This window comes from Haliotis asinina, chromosome 8 (assembly GCF_037392515.1).
Source record: "Haliotis asinina isolate JCU_RB_2024 chromosome 8, JCU_Hal_asi_v2, whole genome shotgun sequence".
NCBI classification, from domain to species: domain Eukaryota; kingdom Metazoa; phylum Mollusca; class Gastropoda; order Lepetellida; family Haliotidae; genus Haliotis; species Haliotis asinina.
Window position 1 is genome coordinate 44,281,045 of NC_090287.1, and position 17,950 is coordinate 44,298,994.

General features: G+C 39.9%; 1 protein-coding gene across 1 annotated transcript in view; it reads left to right on the forward strand.

The window, feature by feature from the left end:
* The first annotated feature begins 473 nt into the window (after positions 1-473).
* LOC137294173 (kelch repeat and BTB domain-containing protein 8-like) overlaps positions 474-17,950 on the forward strand; it is a 30,312-nt gene continuing 12,835 nt past the window's right edge. The window contains exon 1 of the mRNA XM_067825161.1: positions 474-552. The gene's annotated coding sequence lies outside the window, so the exon portion shown is untranslated. The remainder of the gene's footprint in view (positions 553-17,950) is intronic.

A 17,950-nucleotide genomic window follows, 5' to 3' on the forward strand; every position in this document is an offset into this window, starting at 1 on the left:
GTTTTGATTTTCTAACTTGATGAGAACAAACCATAATCTCATTAATTCAAATGGATTTGACTTCACGATTTTCCAAACTGGCGGCGCTCTGTCTTGGGATGAATGCTATTTAAGTTTGTTTTCACCGACTTACAAAATCAAAATTAAATTTCACTGGTAGTAAAATATGTATTTTATTGATGGACATTAGGATTTTACATGACATTGCTTATGACATAACGACTTCTTCCACGGAAGCGAGGTCGAAGTGACATTAATATTGCAAGTAATATCATAATACACCAGCGTGAACGTTCCCGGCGAAGGTGAAGGCTATACTGGTTAACTGTCTGAAAGTGTAATAGTAAACACGTATGACTCACATCGCGCATACGACATGTGCTGTCAGTTTAAACTTGGATCGTCCGGATCAGCGCACCTAGCGGATTAGTGAAGGGAAGATAAATTCAAAAAGATCGTCCGATAAAGGAGTTATCCCCCTTTGTTTATGTTCAACAGATGTCGCTGTGCGTCTGTTCACTTGGCCTCCTAAGTCTCTTCTTTATTAATTAGGTATGTAAGACGTTTTCTGTAACCATTTTTAATTTATCTCGAGATTATTTATTCTTAACAATGGCTATTACTTCTGTTCTTACACATTTTGGTTACAATAGAGTTTCTTCTAAAGCAAACATATACTGTCTGTGACATTTTGGTTGATTCACATAATCAGCGAATGACTCATTCCGTCTCCGACTGTCTGCTGTGATAAAGACTGCAACGGCCCTTTTCGTGTATTATTTCACTGAGCATTTGCAGAAACTGAACGTTTAGGGTCTTTGTTTTTATAACTCATAAAATGCAAGATCGAAAGTGAATTTTAGAAGTACGAAATCTTTATTTCTTAACTGGAATCAGGGGGATTCGGGAAGTGCCGCTTCAGTTTGGGGTTAGATTAACTTAGAATCTCACTCACAATCGTGCGATTCCTTCCGTGTTGATGTTGTTCTGTTGATTTGTTGTTATATTCAGACTATTAAGTGTGGCCTTAATTCTGTAGTTCCCCTATCTCTACATTATTTGGTTTGATACCAAGGGAGTTTTAATTTCTTTAGTCATAAAATGTCACCACACCACCCCCAACCCCCACCCCAACCCCCAAAATCCACTCACACACCTTTTAGAGCCACAAGGCCCATGAAGCTCAATGTTTAAAGGGGCACTGATGCGGAGCAAATAATGTTTCTAGCCAGCGGTCTAATTACGAAACCAAGCTGCAAATTGGGCAGCACCCACTCCCTCAACAGTGAGGGACAAAGGGGCTGGGCTCCTGTCCACATTAGCAGAATCTGTTCACCCTAAACAGTCAGGAGGCCAGATGCCCATCATATTCCATTAGTTGAAAATATCCATGGTATTCCTTGTCTGATTGTACAAAATATCCCAGCAGCATATTTTTTTTGTATGCCTGGATGGTATAGTGACTGAGACAATTTGATCCTATTTCCATGTTTTTTACCTTGATATGTCATGTGAAAATATGATGTTTAGAGGCACATAGCAAGCCATTTGTTTCATATAAATCCGAAAGATTACAAAGCTTTAAATACAGATAGTTTTGAGGGTTGGTCCAGCTGTCAATCCCAAAAATCATATGTAAATTTTCGTAGCTATGGTAGCTACCCTGGTTTATTATCTGTGATAATATAAACACACAGTTGGTTTATTTGAATTTGTAAACTAAAAACAATGGCTTTGCCACTGGTAGAGAAATCTGAAAAATTTCTTACGTAAGAAAAAACTGATTACATATATTTACCCAAGCACACAGCAAATGCCTGTATCCTCAGGTATAATTTGTGTATAATTAGTGGTAACACCACTCAGATTACTCAACAAAGGTTCCCATTTGGCATTTCTCCTGTCTGGAGTAAATACTCAACATTATAAATTAAGATCTGTAGTTGCAAATGTATTGTACGTTATGTAATATGTGCATGCAAGTGATGCAAGAGGGTTTGTCAGCTGAGTTACAAAAACCAACATTGATGAAAGGATTAACCGATAACACACTGATTGATTAATTACTTTTATCTTTGACGACGGATTTGTCAGAAGGCAGTGTGTGTAGATGTACTAATCTATACGGTTTGTTCCCACTTTGCCGGACAGCTAATGTGATGATAACGGATTAAAAGTAACAGTCCGTTACCTTGCCGACTAAAGTCTGTTTTCAATGAGTAGTTCTCACCTGTAGTTTCATTTGGGGGACATCAGAGTTTGACAGCTGAATTCGAACTCATTATTACAAAGCATCAATTTGAATTTGTTTCGAGTGAACTCGATTTCAGTGATTTTGAGAAAGGTGCTCAGAATGCAGCAAAGGAAGTGTTCCAGTGTGAGCTTAAGGACTGTATGTTTCACTACAGACAGGCCCTTGTGAAACATGCAAGAAACTGTGGACTGCAATGAGCTTACAAGAATGATGACAACGTACGTACATTTGTCAGGCGTGCATTAGCACTTCCTTTGGTTAGGGTGTGTGATGTGGAGAACTTTTGGTTTCGTGCACTAGAGAGTGTTGATCTGAATGACCAGGGTGTGCAACGGTTTGCCGATTACGTCACCGAGCAGTGGGTTGAGGGTGGCAAGCTGCTGCTCTGGAACCACTTTGATACAGATGGGCCCAGAATGACTAATCATGTAGAAGGCTGGCACTCTCATTTAAATACCCTGTCAGCTTGTCATCCAAACTTGTTCAAGTTTGTGGATCTTCTTAAACAACAGCAGTCAAGAGTGGAAATAACAATTTCTCAGCTGCAGAAAGGCGGGTCGAGGAAGAAGCTGTATCAAGCCCTGGATGATCGCCTTGCAGTACTGAATATGCGTCTAGTGAATGGGACCTGCACCCCAGAGGCATATGGGGATCTTGTCTCAGACCTGGTTGGTGTCCCTGTTTTGGAATGATTATGTATATTTCTGTATATTTGTATATTTTTTTATGTTTCTGCTTGGTGTCCCTGTGTTTGAATGATTATGTATATGTCTGTATATTTTATTTATGAAAGCAAATCAATTTTTGAAATTGTACCAAATTTATATATACCAAACTGAATTGCTGTCGCTGAAATAAAAAAAAAATCAAAATGTAGTGTGTTAAATCGTTTATTAGATCAAAACAGACTATAAGTTAATCCCCTATTGTTATAGGGATTATCGCGCATCAGTGATTTTTTATTCTGAACAAAAATGTCCGGCAAAGTGGGAACCCCCTATCTATACTGACTACACTCTGTCGTAAAGTGCGAGTTTAAAAATAGCATCCTCCCTTCAAAGAATTAACCACCATTGTGTTGATTGATTGATTACTCATTATTGGTTAACTAAATTACTTAGAATGGTGGAAGTCATACAGTTAGCTGCCAGGTGTGCTATCTTGGGATACCAATGAGAGGTTTATCAGGTTTTCACCAATGTGAAAGAAGTGAAACGATGTTTTACTTTTTCGCAAATTAGACTGTTGTAAGACACGACACAGAGCAGGATTATTTACCAGCTGCAGATGAATGGAATACAATTTCTTTTATGTGGATATTGATGGATACATTCCTGAACAAGGTAGTAGCCTGACATTGTTGCTATAAAAGTAGTCTGTTTTACATTCATTATTTGCATTTTGTTTCAATTTATTTGTTGTAGCAGAATCTATTTGACAGAAAACACGTACTAGATCACGTATTTGTGTGAAATAGGATCCACATTGGAAATCTATACAACGTTTAAATGTTGCTGTCATGTTAGAAATTTACTATAAGTATAAGCAGACAGTGTGTGTTCTTTTAATTTTCAAAATCATAAAAATATGACAATAAACTAATTACGATTATGAGAGAAAATATGAAGACGTACATTGGCTTCGTTATTTTTCCGTTTTTTACCATTTCTACCAGTGGCAGATGATTAACCTTCAAAGTGTTTCATTTGTTTTCATAATACATTTGTAATGAAGTAAAAATGACTTCACCTTAGTTGATCTGTCTATAATTAAACTATCAATTGCGCATACGGACTGCGTAGCAGAGGTCACGAACCAGGCACGAATTCTGGGATAGCATCCGGGTACTCACAGGAGAAAAACAATAACAAAAGGAACAACCAGTTCACGGAAATTGCTCCGCATCAGTGCCTTTTAAGTTGCTACTGTTTTGTAACTGTTTCCATTGTTTCCATTGTGATGAGTCACAAGGTTCAGTAAGTTATTAAATATTTATTTGAGTTTAATGTCTCACCTATAGTTCATGTGATTCAACAGACCAATTCAGTCTGTTCCTCAAAACTTGTGCATGCATCTACTTCAGTTGATCAGAATGCTGAGCACTATTTGTGGATTTGTCAGACTTACTTCTGAGGTCAAATGATACTCTGAAGTATGATGTGCATATAAGTCTACCATTCTCACTTGTCATATCCATTCTTTATTGTTAGAATTTGATGTATACCTTAACATGACCCATATGGTCAAGGTTTAAGGCAGACCAAGGAGCACAAATAGGCCTCAAGTCAGTTAAATAATAAATGTCAGCACCATTTTTCAACAAACCCAGGGGCATAGCTACTGTTATAAAAAATGCCAATGCTTACACATGATGTTTGCTAAAAAACAAATTTTCTTCTTATTCTCACAAAAAACCCCAACTACAATCATGTTATCAGGACAATTTAAAAAGTGGAAATTATTCTATGAATCATGTTGACTACAATATCCTTTGATGACATGACAGTACCAGTACAGTCTTTCTTTCAGTCATGATTGTTTTGCCATTCACGTGTATGTGAATGTTTCTTTGCAGTCATGATTACCGTGAATCATGACTCCAAGAGCAGGTATTTACAGTCGGCCTTCTTTGTTCCTTTTTCATTTGTTTATCATTTCAATTAGCAAAACACCCAACAACTACTCAATGTCTGGTACAGTGTCAGAGTGCTAAATTTTCGTTAAGCAATATCAAAACATATTTGCATATTAGCAAGTCATATGTAAAAGTCAAATGATTATTCTGTGTGGATGAATGGTAGACTACTTCCAGTTCTCCATATGATTTCCAAATATTGATAAATAACAACATTTTGAAGCTACTGAAATCATGAAAAGGTGAACAATGTGGCTTATGAGACTTTCAAGTCTCACAAGAAATGAATGGTGGGTAGGTCTTCAATGTTGCCTAAATTTAAAGCTTTGCAATCTATCGGGGTATCACGGAAGAATTGGCTTGCTATGTGCCTGAAACCCATTTCTGCTCAAAGTTGCACTCAAACATATTCATGACAGTAACCACAGAAACAAGAGTAACGTGAAGATAGGAATACTTATTATTTATGTGCCTTTAGATTGTTGAACTTGAGCCAGAGGCGTGAATGGATAATCTGACAAAATCTTAATCCAAAATTAAATTTTAAGTAGTTTTGAATATTAACATATGACACATTAATTTGTTTCTTGAAACTACCCAAAGTAATCACTTCTCTGTGATTAGTAGGCAAAGAATTCCACAATTCTTGGCAATGACTTGGCATAATTTGTACTTTTACAATCGATAATTTGAAGTTTCAGACAGTAGTTTACCTAAGGAGGGTTGAGATTACTCAAACATGTGAATATGTTATTGCAAAAATATTAGTTTTTGAACATAGCGGTTGGAAATTCTGTCTCATAAATTATTTATGACTTCTACTGCAAACAGCAATGCAAAATAGTTCAGAGTTCATCAAGATTAAGTGTTTTCAAGTGTTAGTGCTTGTAGTTGTCCAATATGTACAATTGTCCCATATGTGACAACAATAATATAAATTAGGAAAAAAAGTAAATTCTTTGTTTATTGTTTGTGGGGTTTTACGTGAGGGACAACATGTAAAGCCTCTAAGACAGTTTGCCATTGGTGCAACCTTTTTAGCGATGCAACTTAAACTGTTTCCCTGTGTCCAAACACCATTACTTCACTGTTTTAGTTCTCTTATGGACGAGGCGAGAAAGGGATGTTGGGGGTGCAAGGATCAACTTCTTGTACAGAAAATGATTTTGGAAGTTTCCTGCTCAATAGGGAGGAAGGTTACCATCCCGGGCCTCCTCAGCACAGGTCCCCAACACCTCTTACTCATCTCCTCTACATGGATGACATCGAGCTCCTTGCCAAAGGAGATACCAATTTGAAAGAACAGGTTCTCCTTGTCGAGTCCTTTTCTAATGATATTGGCATGACTTTTGGACTCGACAAATGTAATACTCTTCATTTGAAACGTGGCAAGGTAACAAATGATGGATCGGTCCAGTTACAAGGGGGAGGAGTTATTGAGCATCTTGTGGAAGATCAGGCCTACACCTATCTTGGAAAGCAAGTTCGAGACAAGCACCAGAATGCCCAGATTCAAGATAAACTTCGGGCCGAGTATAAATCTCGTTTAAAGAAAATCTGGAGTTCCGAGCTAAATGCTCGAAACAAGGTCAAAGCCACCAATACCTTTGCTGTGCCAGTCCTTTCCTATTCCTTTGGAGTAGTCGATTGGACAAAACAAGACATCCAGGGCTTGACCGCCTGACCAGGTGGATCATGTCTGAGCACACCACCCTCGTTCCTCTCTTAATCGTTTATACATGCCAATCAATTCTGGAGGTCGGGGTTTGATTAATGTGGAGGCTCTTCATGACAGAATTCTATTGTGCACTTTTGCACATATTTGTTTATTGGACGATCTTCTGGTGATGCATGTCAAGACTCACGATGAAAGCAAGGAATTCCACAGCTACTTTAAGCGTACCAAGGTTGTTGGACAGAATTTGAAATTTGAAGTAGATTTTGTTGATGGCGATGTACTGCTGGACGGTACAGTGATGGGAGTAAACCAGGTGAAGTCTTTCACCAACTCAGCCCAGAGTCGGTCCTTTGTGGAGAAGCTGTCGGAGAAGCCACTGCACCGAGTGTACATGCAGTGTGTGGAACAGAACAGCAATCCAACCGACTCCTTCACCTGGATGAAGTCGGCTGGTCTCAAATGTGAAACTGAGGGCTTCCTTTTTGCTGCTCAGGACCAGTCACTTCCCACTCGCAATTGCCAGAATATTATTCTTAAAGAAAATATCAATATGAAATGTCGTCTTTGCAATCAATTTACAGAGACTATCCAACACCTTGTCAGTGGACATGATGGCAGGGCTCGCTGCTTTTATTATCGTCTCCGCCATGCCTGTGGCTTTGACTCCGAGGTCCATCCATGGTATGACCCTGAACATGTCCAGGGCATCCGGGAAAATGATGCTTTTAAAATTCTCTGTAATAGGCCAATATACAGCCTGAGACGAATTCTAGCCAACAAACCTGATCTTGTCCTTTTTGATAAAGCCAATGAAATTATTTATATCATAGAATTTTCTGTCCCTTTTGACAGCAATGTGATTGGCAAGATTCAGGAAAAGCATGATAAATATTCGGACCTCGCCTTTGAAATGTCTCAATTGCATCCCAAGTACACTGTCGTCAGGTTCTCGGTGCTCTTGGTTTGGTACCTCCTGATCTCTTTGACGCAGATCAGGAGAGTGCCCAGGTTCTCCACGGGGAGCACAGCCCTTCTGACAATCTGGATAATGCAGAAGGCTGCAGTGTTGGGGAGCCTCCATATTCTCCGGAAAGTTCTTGGTGGGTTCGACTAGGCAGTGTTTCCTGGGAGAAGTCCCATTCGCTGTCTGGGCTGCGTGTAGAAGGGGCGAGGGCCCTGAGCTGATGATGAGCTTGACCAGCCTGACTGTGCCAGGATCACCCAAACCCTTTCTGCTGCATTTCAATTTTAAATCTGTGAAACATAATAATTAATTTATAAAGCGCCTAGTTTCCAGGCATAGCCTGCTCAACGGCGCTGAGAATAGCTGCATAATAAAGTTGTTGGAGGAAGATATTGAGGGTTAGTAACTGAAAAGGTCTTGAGGAGTCGTTTGAATGACGAGATGGAGTCAGCAGACTTTATGTTGATTGGCAGGATATTCCATAGTTTCGGAGCGAACACAGAGAACGCATTTTCTAGTTCTTGTGGATGGCACGTGAAGCAGACACTGGTTGGATGAACGAAGAGTTCGTTGAGGCTGGTATGTGGTGAGGAGATCCTTCAGTTAGTGGGGAGAGGTCTGGACAAAGAGTACAGAGTACGTGAGGTACTGTTTGATGACTGGAGTGATATGATCAGTTGGTTTGGTGAGGGAGATAACTCTGGCGGCCTTGTTCTGAATGCGCTGGAGATTGGTGATGACAGTAGTACCGGATAACAAGGCATTGCAATAATCCAATCGAGAAGTAACAAAGGAGTTTTTGTTGTATCAGAGTCGATGTATTTACGGATTCTTCCTATGCTGCGAGGTGATAGTTCGCAGAGCGGGTCATGTTGAGAGATTGCTTCTTGCTAGACATAACATGGTCGAAGATAACACTAAGTTTCTTGACTTGGGCAGACGGTTCTATCGTGACTTTGTCAACCTCTAAGTTGATGGATGGTAGTTTGGACAGCTGCTGTTTAGTCCCAATCACAATGAAATCTGTCTTGTCGCCATTCAGCTTGAGTGAGTTACACAGCATCCATTCCTGTATCTCTGTGATACAACGTTCCAGTCTGGTTACACCAGTGGACAGGCTGGCTGGTTTTATGGAGAGGTAGAGCTGTCGATCATCAGTGTACCCATGGAACAATAGCAGGTGCTTTCTTACAATGGATCCCAGAGGTTGAATATACATTGAAAATAGAGCCGGTCCAAGCACGGATCCCTGAGGTACAGCATGTAGGATAGGTTTAAATGACTAGGATGATCCATCAACATTTACACACAAGGTAACTCCTCAGCCATGAGAGAGCAAGGTTGTCGACACCGAACGTGTAACCTAGAAAGAAGAATGTTGTGGTTTATAGAGTCAAATGTTGCCGACAGATCAAGCAGCACAAGTAGAACAAGTTCCTGTCTGTCTAGCGATCGGAGAATATCATTTTGCACATATATTAGTGCTGTTTCTGTGGAATGGCTCTTCTTGTACGCCGATTGGTAGACCTCAGACAAGTCATGTTCGATGTTGTGTTTGGAGAGTTGAGATAGGATAACCTTCTCTAGGATTTTTGAAACGAAGGATAGGTTTGACACAGGGTGGAAGTTTTTGAAATCATAAGGACTGATGTGGCAATGGCCTTTTTGAAATCATCAGGAACTGAGCCAAACTTTAAAGACGAATTAACTAGAATACAAGTTGCAGAAATGACTGATTGCAGACAGTCTTTGAAGAGCCAAGTTGGAACTGGATTGAGTGAACAGGATTTGGGAGCGGCTGCCTGGATAACTTTACTAAGCTCGTCTTCAGTCACAGAATTGAAGTTGACCAGATTTTGTCCAATGAAACCTGTGTCGTGTTCCAGAGGCTTTTTGTCTGGGCATCGTGATTAGTCCAGGAACAATCATACTGTAAAGCAAGTCCCAAATGTTTATGACTGTTGACGTCATTAATATTACTATCCTTCATTGTCAAAAGTGGCTTTGGGTTGGGCTGTCTTTAGTAGAATCAGTTTTATTAGGATTATATGTACCTTGCCATTTGTGATCCTTTAGCTTTTTATCCGTTCAGGTGTGTTCACTGGGAAGGTGAGCATACCAATCACAACTCACCAACTTTATAATTGAAAAGTAAGGTGATGAAAAACGCCCTGCGAAATCAGAGTTTAAACGATTCACTATTTTCATCCCAGTGCCGTGCTGTGGCTTGAACTAGAAAGATGAATTGTAAAACCACAGCAAGTGATGTGTGCAAGGATTATTGCTATGGTCGAAGTTGGAGGAAAAAAAATGTTTCTTGTGATTAAAAGCATCTTTGTGTTTGCAGTAAGAAAAATACACTACTCTTGTGTTGGGAAATTGGTTAATATCTCATAATTGATAATTGTTTCATTGCATCCAATCAGTCATCGAAAATAATTGGTTAGTATCTTTTATGGGGGCCTCATGAGTGAGCTGGCCAAAGCACCAGGCAAGTGATCCAGCAAGGTTGAGGTGTCAGGATCAAGCTCACTTTTGATCAGGTGTAAAAACCATGGAGTTAACTTTGTGTGCAGACGATTTCTGTGTTGTCAAAATGCCTAGTGTACAGTACTCAACTCTGTGCACTTAAAAGAACCCACAAATCCATTGGTATATGACCTGATGGTGGCCACATGAATACCTGCAAATAGCCAGTTCCAGGTACAGCAACGTGCAGTACTATGACTATATGTCCCAGTCCACCCAGCTGTGAATTGGGTACCTTGTTAGGATGAGAGAGCCACAACATACTTGGTGCACCTGGTGGCAGCAAGAGTTGTATGCTCTCCAGGGATTAAAATTGATAATGCAATGTGACGTTGAGGTTGACATTCAATGATCGAGGGAAACAAATACAAGTGCCTTGATCAAGCACCATTTGCATGGATATGTGAGCTATATGAATATCCCAGAATAATAATAATGGATGATGTTGGTTGGTGTCAAGTGTGAAACTGAGGGCTTTATTTTTGCTGCTCAGGACTTCCTACTCGAAATTGCCAGAATGTTATTCTTAAGAAAATATCAATATGAATTATATGTAGATATATGTGACAGACTCCAACGTGGTGCCTTTTGCTATGTACAGATTTTTGTGATTTATAATTTTCTGGGTTTCCAAATAAACTTTTCGGACATAGTGAGAGGTGTGTTTCGTTTCTGGAGCAGAACTCAGATACTGTTTTATATTTTTCTGCAAAACATGGTAGATATATCAATCAGAACCTGAAGTGGGGCCTTTTTATCCCCCAAGCATGTAATGCGGGGGATGTAGTCGACTCCTCGTCCGTCCGTCCGTAATCATGTTGTTTCCGGAGCATAACTCATAAACCGTTCAATATTTTTAGACCAAACTTGATAGATACAATGATCTCAACCTATGATTGTGCCTTTTGCTATTTACAGATTTTTGTCATTTATTTTTTTTTTGTTTTTCCATGGAACATTTTGGTGTTAGTCTTATAGTGGGGTGGGCTTCATTTCCAGAGCAGAACTCAAAAACTGTTGAATATTTTTCTGCAAAACTTGGTAGATATATCAATCAGAACCTGAAGTGGTGCCTTTTGCTCTGTGCAGGTTTTTATGATTTATTATTATTCTCAGTTTCCATGGAAGCGTTTCAGACATAGTCTCAAAATGGAGGGATGGGCTTCGTTTCTGGAGCAGAACTCAAAAACCATTCAATGTTTTTCTGTAAAACTTGGTAGATATATGGTGCCTTTTGGTATTTATAGGTTTTTGTGATTTATTATTTTATTGGTTTCCGTGGAAGTGTTTCAGACATAGTCTCAAAAGTGAGAGGTGTGTTTTGTTTTCGGAGCAGAACTCAAAAACCGTTCAATATTTTTCTGCAAAACTTGGTAGATCAGTCAGAAGCTGAACTGGTGCCTTTTGCTATGTACAGGATCTTGTGATGTATTGTTTTCTCACTTTCCATGGAAGCATTTCGTACTTAGTCTCAAAAGTGAGAGGTGTGTTTCGTTTCCGGAGCAGAACTCAAAAACTTCTTAATATCTGTCAGTGTTACTTGGTAGGTATGTGTGGCAGACCCCAAAGTGGTGCCCTTTGCTATTTACATGTTTTTCTGATGTCTTATTTTCTCTGTTTCTATGGAAACGTTTCGGACTTAGTCTCAAAATGGAAGGCTTGGGCTTCGTTTCCGGAGCAGAACTCAATAACCATTCAATATTTTTGTGCAAAACTTGGTAGATTTATCAGTCGGAACCTAAAGTGGTGTCTTTTGCTACTTACAGGTTTTTGTGATCTCTTAGTTTCTCTGTTTCTATGGAAGCGTTTAGTACTGTCTCAAAAGTGAGAGGTGTGTTTCGTTTCTGGAGCAGAAATCAAAAACTTCTTAATATCTGTCAGTGTTACTGGGTAGATATGTGTAGATATGTGTGCTATTTACAGGTTTTTATAACGTATTATTTTCTCGGTTCCATGAACACAACTGCTTTGTTTCCGGAGCACAACTCGAAAACCATTTCATATCTTTCAAAAGACCTGGGCAGATATACGAGACAGATCTTGAAATGGTGACTTTTTGGTGATTACAGATATATGGCATTTATATTTTTCATGAATTCCATGGAAACAATTCAGACTTGGTCTAAAAGCACAGTAAGTAACTGTCAGATGATTTGCCCTTTCAGAAATGTGGGGGCCGGGGGAATATGTCATCTTCTGATGACTCTTGTTGATAGTTTAATCAATATTTTAAACAAACAAGTCCACATGCATCGTGATGCCGAAGAAAATGTGCCATCCTTTTGATATATCCAACTATTTTGTCCGGAATTAATTACATGGTGTGAATAGGTAAATGTTATTGTTTCTGCACAGAAATTACCATATTCAGCGAGTTTATTTTGATTTTGTTTGATAAACCTTCCAACATTCACAATGTTGACAGCCGGAGGTGACCTGAAAGGGCGTGGCCTACATTGCGTTTTTTCTAAGTGACAAGACTCGAACGATGTTTGAAAATACGCGGAATCAGCAGAATCTGAACTCAAATACATTGAAAGAATACAACTCAATACCTATATAATGCAGATCATGAAACAATATCACAATATTTGTAATTGTACCCACCCTTTATGAAACCGGAAGCGCATACACAGCATGGCACTCGTAGAGGTAAAATATGAACGAGTTGGAAAACGACCATTGATACATTTTCTAAATTGCTTCAAATTCCAGTAAGATCCATACTATACACCGGAATTACCCCACAGTCATCTTCAATTATTTACTGTTAGTTGTGTTCAATAGCAGTCGTCATTTGTTGCATGTGTTGTAGTATTTTTCCTCAAGTTAGCCGCCAATGTGTTGATCTTTAGTTTAGCAATTCCGAAGTCGATAATTTTCGCGGTCTATTTTTTTTTCAAAGAATGTTCTGACACGGGGAGACTTATAAATTGTCAGTGTGTCGTAACAATATCATTTTATTGTTCTGTGTATATCGTCTCATGAAGTACAATTTTGATAATTGAAGATGTCATGAATGAAATCATTTTTCCTTTTCGCAGAAATGAACGAAACCAGAGCTAGTGTGAGAATGTAACGTAAATGGATTTCATAAAAAGTAATGACTGCTTAGAAAATAACTGTCATCGTCATTGTGAATCAGTATTTATTTTAGACATTAAAACAGCTAAACATCACATCTTTTGTTCACGAATTTGGAGCAAAATTGAAATTATTTTGTTACTCGAAACAGCATAGCTTTCAGGGTTAATTCTACCTAGTATAATGCAGGTAATGTTTTGGATCAAATTGTTTGACGTGTGTGCACATTTGTATAAATAAAATCATGTCATGTGGCTCAGTCCGTGGCTTCAACAATTATTCCAAAAGGCCATTGCCCTCAGACTTGAGTTCAGGTCCATCTTTGTACCACTTATCTCTCAGTTGCAGACTTGGTAAGTAGAACTGGATAAACTTCATCCAAAAGTGATCAGCCACAGTCTGACAGTGTCGCTAGCGACTCTTTCCTAGCCTCTGTTCAGCAGGGTAGACCACTTGAGGAAGGGACGCATCAGGTCTCCCAATCAGCAGTGAGAATGGAGTAACAGGGTCGACATCGGCGACCTGACTGGATGCTTAGCCAAGGGGTTTAGAGTTCAGTATTGCCTCAACTTCTATCAACACAGTCCGTAAAGTGTTCTTGAGCACTGCTTCCAGACCTAGAACAGTACGTAGCCCATGTTTCACAGATCTGATTTTGTTTTCCCAGGTACCACCAAAATGAGGAGCATATGGTGGATTTAATTTGAATTTGAGCTGTTGTTTAGACAGAGACTCAGTTGGGACTGGATTCATGGATTGGAACGCTACAGACAGTTCCTTTTCGCCACCCTTAAAGTTCATTCCACAGTCAGACAGGATTTCATGTTTTGGATCTCTGCCACTCTAGTGCCCACAAATACTTTGTACCTGCAGGAATCTGACTTGAGCCAGGACGTAACAGTTGTTGAGTCACTCCACAGAGTAACATTAGTGATGGATAGAGTCAGCTCATTCATCAGAGTTTCACTCAGCTGAGCTAGTAATGCAGCAGAGAGTTCAAGGTGCGTAATGGAGAAACACTTTTTTGGAGCAACTCTGCTCCGAGCTGACACGAAGGTGACATTGCTCTTGCCAGCTTTGTCCTCAATTCTCAGATAAGCCACAGCTCCATACACCTTCTCAGAAGCATCACAAAAGATTTGCAACTGCAGAATGTCAGCCTTATTAGCTTGAGTATGATAGCATCTTGGGAGATGAATCATGGACATTTCACAGAGTTCTGATTCCCAAGTGCTCCATTCTTGCAGAATCTGACCATGTTCTATTGGTTCGTCCCAATGACACTTCTTGATCCAAAAGTCACGAACCAGCACTTTCGCCCTAGATAGATAGGGGGAGAGATAACCAAGTGGATCATACTGGCTCGCAAGGATCCTGTAGACAACTTTCATTGTCAACTGAGGATATGAGATTGGCTGGTGCTTGTAAGAGATGTCATCTTCTACACAATTCCAACAAAGGCCGAGCGTGGACTCCTTCGCATCCTCATTCTCCTGTGCAAGCCACAGCTCACAGCTTTCAGACTTAGCATCAGCTGGAAGATCTCTGATGACCTCTTCTCTGTTACTGGCCCACTGACGATTGTTGAATCCTCCACTGGCAAGGAGTTTTCTCATTTTGACAATAAGTTCTTTGGCTTCCGCAATGTTGTAAACACTCTCTAGGCAGTTGTCTACATGAAAAGATCGGAGAATCATTTGAGCAACTTCTGGAAATCTTGTTTGGTTTCCTCAGGGCAAAGTTTGTGTAGCATGGACTGCAGGTCGTACCAAATGGTAACACTTGCCATTCGTAAATGTCTGGTTCACGGTCCCTCTGGAGGTTGCGCCATAGGAAACGCAACAAACACCTGTAGTAATCTTATCTGATGAAACATTGCGTGGATATCTCCAGATATGGCAACTGGCTTCTGGCGAAATCGAAGGAAGACTCCGAGTAACGAGGAACAGAGGTTTGGCTCAAGAATCAGGTGATTGTTCAGGGCCTGTCCACAATACTCATATGAGCAGTTAAAGACCAGGCGGTACTTTTCATGCTGTCGGATGACATGATGAGGGATAAAGCATGATTCAGTGGTTGAAGCAGCCTCACTTTCACTGATGATCTGCACATAATCTTTGTCTACAAGTTCTTGGATGTTCTGGTTGTGGATATCAGCCAGAACTGTATCACGGGAGAGACGTTTCTCCACACAGCAAAGATTTCCCATCACAGATTCTTTCCCAGCATGAAGAGGGCCACAATCTGGCTTCCTTCTTCACTGCAAAATTGTCCTGCCTGGATCGGGTGACAGCTTTGGATGTGAAGGGAATCACATCAGCTTTTCACAGTTTCTCAATGTCATCCATGACTTGAGTAGAGGGGTTTGAAACCAAAGTTAACAGACAGCATTTACGGTTTGCTGAGGTCATGCCTTCGACCAATCGCTGGAGAGTCCATCCAAGCTTAGTACAAACAGCTACAGGTGCATTTGATGGGCCAAAACTGATCGGCATTTGCGGTAATATCAGATCTGTATGATCGGAACCAATCAGGATCAAGGGCTTTGCTTCATTAATGTCATGCAGAACAGCATCTTGCAGATGAGCATACTCACTCTGGAGGGATTTAACTGGGTAGGTATACTTCAATCTGATCAGAAGCGAAGGCTTTACTAATTGAGTACTTGTGATGAGGATCATTTCGAGGGGAGATGGTAAGATTTGCAGAATGTCCAACACAATTGAATGGCTCATTTGGGATCGTAGTCAGTAGAGTATCATCTCATTCAGTCTTAAGATCAAGCTCTCTGACAGCGGGCATCATGATCATTGTCCTCATTGATCCATCATCCAACACTGCATAGGTTTCAAGAGTTTTCCCAGTAGGTTCATTCAAGATGACTGGCACTCGGAAGAATGCAGAAGGCTGATCAAGGTAGAGAGGGAAATGGTTCACAGAATATAACTGAGTTGAAGTTTGTTGGACGGTGTCATGTAAGATGGTTAGATGTATCTTTTGCAAATGTTGCAGATTACAGACATCAGGAGAATGAGATCTCCCACACTTCCAACACCTTTTCTTGTCCCTTATCCATGCAGTCACTTCAATCATTTCAATCTCTGTTGCAGAAACTGATGTGATGATGTTCACTGTTACAGAATGCACAGTAAGATTTATAACTTGTTTTTCCACCTGCCGGAACTACAGATTCAGATCTTGCTTGTCTGGACATGGTTACAGTGTTGAGAGAGACAGGACGGTTTGTTCGTTGTGATTTCGTAAGTCTGAATCCGATGTCAAAATTCATCTGTGATCCAGATTCAGACTTCACAGAGCCGACTGCCTGCTGGGCAATCCGACTAGCTCTAGACTTGGCCTGGAGCCAGTCATTCAGATGGATCAAAGTATAAGCAGAGTGTGTCGCATGAGTAAGAATGCCATGACTCAGGCAGTACTCATCAAAGTTAGTTTGGAAATGAGAGGGCAATTTCGTCAATAATTTGCCAACATGAGATCCACATCTTAACTCCACACTCGATTCACCTTCAATCGATGTTAACATGCCTACTAGAGATTGCATGGAGAGTTCAAAGTTGTCTAGAGCAGCATGATCACCTGGTTTCACTAAAGGCAAGGACATGATAGAGTTCAATTCTCCCAAAACCAGCTGTCGAGGACGATCATATTTCTCATTTAAGCCCTTCAGTGCGATGGTTATTGGGTGTAGCATGACTCAGATAGGCACAGGCAAGTTTCTTGGCATTACTACCACGGTGATCCATCAGTATTTGATACTTTGATAGGATGACGGTCAATGAGGTTTTCAAATGACATCTTCAATAGTCTGTAATCCTTCTCATTATCAGTATCAAATGTTGGTAAAGTTGGTCTCGGTAGACCAAATGATGAGGAAATGAGAAGCTCCATGAGCAGTTGTTTGCTGTGGAAAGGTACTCTGAAGAGAAAGTCCCTGTGTGGATTGGACCTGGCCTCTTGGTGGTAAGAGTGAAAGAGTTGATGCTGAGGGAGGCATGCTTTCTTGAACCGTAGGTCAGGTATGTGTGCTAGACGTAGTGAGAGATGTACTGGTCATAATTAGTAAGGAATTTTCATATGAATTATCATTTCATGACACTAGAATTATATTTAAAATGTATAGAATAAAAACACTTATCTTTTGTCCAACTCAATTTTAGATGTCAGAAACTTGTTTTGTCACTTTATGAAAATGTAGATTGTTTTAATGATAAACTAAGATGAAATCAATGATACGATTGTGACTGAAAAAGATATGTGGAGCTCATTCATGTCACAACATCAAATACATTGGCCATAGCAGACTCTACTACTTGTGAAAGTGGGTCCTGGCTTTACATTTGGGTTAGGATGAGTGCCAACTCAGGGTCTCTTAAAGATTTCAGAGAGATGAAGAGTTTAAAAACAACATCTACAAAACAAGTTGTTTTTCTAGTACAACGTAGTTATTCTACAGCTAGTTTACCCACAATGATAAGTCTTATCCTTTGTGTTATCAAAGCCAAGATGATGCTTCCATTTTTAGATATTATCTTAGAGAGCTCAACATCACTACAAGACATGATTTTCAGAGGGAGATTGACACAACATCTACCCAGAAATGGATTAGTATTCATAAAATTTAGACACCTCCATAAATAATACATTGTACCATTAGATCTGATACATATAAGTATTTAATCACTTACTGAACTTTGTGATTCATCACAATGGAAACAGTTACAAAACAGTAGCAACTTAAAGAGGCACTGATGCGGAGCAATTTGCATGGACTGGTTGTTCCTTTTG